The sequence below is a fragment of the Syngnathus scovelli genome, chromosome 7, assembly GCF_024217435.2.
Source record: "Syngnathus scovelli strain Florida chromosome 7, RoL_Ssco_1.2, whole genome shotgun sequence".
Classification (NCBI taxonomy): domain Eukaryota; kingdom Metazoa; phylum Chordata; class Actinopteri; order Syngnathiformes; family Syngnathidae; genus Syngnathus; species Syngnathus scovelli.
The window spans coordinates 1,125,001-1,128,666 of record NC_090853.1 but is presented as its reverse complement, the minus strand read 5'-3'; positions in this window follow the sequence as shown (position 1 = coordinate 1,128,666).

The window sequence follows — 3,666 nt, the reverse complement described above, 5'->3', positions numbered from 1 at the left end:
TGTCTGGTGTTTTATTCCTTGTTTTTATTTTTTTGGGCATGAAAACAAAAATCTGACATTTGGCTCACTGCTTTATATGACAATATGTGTCGGTACACTTCAATAGTGAATGAGTGAGTGAGTGAGTAGTTGAGTGTGAGTGAGTGAGTGAGTGAGTGGGTGGTTGAGTGTGAGTGAGTGAGTGAGTGAGTGAGTGGTTGAGTGTGAGTGAGTGAGTGAGTGAGTGAGTGAGTGAGTAGTTGAGTGAGTGAGTGAGTGAGTGAGTGAGTGAGTAGTTGAGTGAGTGAGTGAGTGAGTGAGTGAGTAGTTGAGTGTGAGTGAGTGAGTGAGTGAGTGAGTGAGTGTATTTGAGTGAGTAGTTGAGTGTGAGTGAGTGAGTGAGTGAGTGAGTGAGTAGTTGAGTGAGTGAGTGAGTGAGTGAGTGAGTGAGTGGTTGAGTGTGAGTGAGTGAGTGAGTGAGTAGTTGAGTGTGAGTGAGTGAGTGAGTGAGTGAGTGGTTGAGTGTGAGTGAGTGAGTGAGTGAGTGAGTGAGTGAGTGAGTGAGTGAGTGAGCGAGCGAGCGAGCGTATTTGAGTGAGTGAGTGAGTGAGTGAGTGAGTGAGTGAGTGAGTAGTTGAGTGAGTGAGTGAGTGAGTGAGTGAGTGAGTGAGTGAGTAGTTGAGTGTGAGTGAGTGAGTGAGTGAGTGAGTGAGTGAGTGAGTGAGTGAGTGAGTGTATTTGAGTGAGTAGTTGAGTGTGAGTGAGTGAGTGAGTGAGTGAGTAGTTGAGTGAGTGAGTGAGTGAGTGAGTGAGTGAGTGAGTGAGTGAGTGAGTGAGTGAGTGAGTAGTTGAGTGTGAGTTAGTGAGTGAGTGAGTGAGTGAGTGAGTGAGTGAGTGAGTGAGTGAGTGAGTGAGTAGTTGAGTGTAAGTGAGTGAGTGAGTGAGTGAGTGAGTGAGTGAGTGAGTAGTTGAGTGTGAGTGAGTGAGTGAGTGAGTGAGTGAGTGAGTGAGTGAGTGAGTGAGTGAGTGAGTGAGTGAGTGAGTAGAGTGTGAGTGAGTGAGTGAGTGAGTGAGTGAGTGAGTGAGTGAGTAGTTGAGTGTGTGAGTGAGTGAGTGAGTGAGTGAGTGAGTGAGTGAGTGAGTGAGTGAGTGAGTGAGTGAGTGGGTGAGTGGGTGGTTGAGTGTGAGTGAGTGAGTGAGTGAGTGAGTGAGTGAGTGAGTGAGTGAGTGAGTGAGTGAGTGTGAGTGAGTGAGTGAGTGAGTGAGTGGGTGAGTGTGTGAGTGAGTGAGTGAGTGAGTGAGTGAGTGAGTGAGTGAGTGAGTGAGTGAGTGAGTGTGAGTGAGTGAGTGGTTGATTGTGAGTGTGAGTGAGTGAGTGAGTGAGTGAGTGAGTGAGTGAGTAGTTGAGTGTGAATGAGTGAGTGAGTGAGTTGGGTGAGTGTGAGTGAGTGAGTGAGTGAGTGAGTGAGTGAGTAGTTGAGTGTGAGTGAGTGAGTGAGTGAGTGAGTGAGTGAGTGAGTGGTTGATTGTGAGTGTGAGTGAGTGAGTGAGTGAGTGAGTGAGTGAGTGAGTGAGTGTATTTGAGTGAGTGTGTGAGTAGTTGAGTGAGTGAGTGAGTGAGTAGTTGAGTGTGAGTGAGTGAGTGAGTAGTTGAGTGAGTGAGTGAGTGAGTGAGTGAGTGAGTGAGTGAGTGAGTGAGTGAGTGAGTGAGTGAGTGAGTAGTTGAGTGAGTGAGTGAGTGAGTGAGTGAGTGAGTGAGTGGTTGATTGTGAGTGTGAGTGAGTGAGTGAGTGAGTGAGTGAGTGAGTGAGTGAGTGAGTGAGTGAGTAGTTGAGTGTGAGTGAGTGAGTGAGTGAGTGAGTGAGTGAGTGAGTGAGTGAGTGAGTAGTTGAGTGAGTGAGTGAGTGAGTGAGTGAGTGAGTGAGTAGTTGAGTGTGAGTGAGTGAGTGAGTGAGTGAGTAGTTGAGTGTAAGTGAGTGAGTGAGTGAGTGAGTGAGAGAGTGAGTGAGTGAGTGAGTGAGTGAGTAGTTGAGTGTGAGTGAGTGAGTGAGTGAGTGAGTGAGTGAGTGAGTGGTTGATTGTGAGTGTGAGTGAGTGAGTGAGTGAGTGAGTGAGTGAGTGAGTGAGTGTATTTGAGTGAGTGTGTGAGTAGTTGAGTGAGTGAGTGAGTGAGTAGTTGAGTGTGAGTGAGTGAGTGAGTAGTTGAGTGAGTGAGTGAGTGAGTGAGTGAGTGAGTGAGTGAGTGAGTGAGTGAGTGAGTGAGTGAGTGAGTGAGTGAGTGAGTAGTTGAGTGAGTGAGTGAGTGAGTGAGTGAGTGAGTGAGTGAGTGGTTGATTGTGAGTGTGAGTGAGTGAGTGAGTGAGTGAGTGAGTGAGTGAGTGAGTGAGTGAGTGAGTAGTTGAGTGTGAGTGAGTGAGTGAGTGAGTGAGTGAGTGAGTGAGTGAGTGAGTGAGTAGTTGAGTGAGTGAGTGAGTGAGTGAGTGAGTGAGTGAGTAGTTGAGTGTGAGTGAGTGAGTGAGTGAGTGAGTAGTTGAGTGTAAGTGAGTGAGTGAGTGAGTGAGTGAGAGAGTGAGTGAGTGAGTGAGTGAGTGAGTAGTTGAGTGTGAGTGAGTGAGTGAGTGAGTGAGTGAGTAGTTGAGTGTGAGTGAGTGAGTGTGAGTGAGTGAGTGGTTGATTGTGAGTGTGAGTGAGTGAGTGAGTGAGTGAGTAGTTGAGTGTGAATGAGTGAGTGAGTGAGTTGGGTGAGTGTGAGTGAGTGAGTGAGTGAGTGAGTGAGTGAGTGAGTGAGTGAGTGAGTGAGTGAGTGAGTGAGTAGTTGAGTGTGAGTGAGTGAGTGAGTGAGTGAGTGAGTGGTTGATTGTGAGTGTGAGTGAGTGAGTGAGTGAGTGAGTGAGTGAGTGAGTGAGTGAGTGAGTGAGTGAGTGAGTGAGTGAGTGAGTGAGTGTATTTGAGTGAGTGAGTGAGTGAGTAGTTGAGTGAGTGAGTGAGTGAGTAGTTGAGTGTGAGTGAGTGAGTGAGTGAGTGAGTGAGTGAGTAGTTGAGTGTGTGAGTGAGTGAGTGAGTGAGTGAGTGAGTGAGTGAGTGAGTGAGTGAGTGAGTGAGTGAGTGGGTGAGTGGGTGGTTGAGTGTGAGTGAGTGAGTGAGTGAGTGAGTGAGTGAGTGAGTGAGTGAGTGAGTGAGTGAGTGTGAGTGAGTGAGTGAGTGAGTGAGTGAGTGGGTGAGTGTGTGAGTGAGTGAGTGAGTGAGTGAGTGAGTGAGTGAGTGAGTGAGTGAGTGAGTGAGTGAGTGAGTGAGTGAGTGAGTGAGTGAGTGAGTGAGTGAGTGGTTGATTGTGAGTGTGAGTGAGTGAGTGAGTGAGTGAGTGAGTGAGTAGTTGAGTGTGAATGAGTGAGTGAGTGAGTTGGGTGAGTGTGAGTGAGTGAGTGAGTGAGTGAGTGAGTGAGTAGTTGAGTGTGAGTGAGTGAGTGAGTGAGTGAGTGAGTGAGTGAGTGAGTGAGTGAGTGAGTGGTTGATTGTGAGTGTGAGTGAGTGAGTGAGTGAGTGAGTGAGTGAGTGAGTGAGTGAGTGAGTGTATTTGAGTGAGTGAGTGAGTGAGTAGTTGAGTGAGTGAGTGAGTGAGTGAGTAGTTGAGTGTGAGTGAGTGAGTGAGTGAGTAGTTGAGTGAGTGAGTGAGTGAGTGAGTGAGTG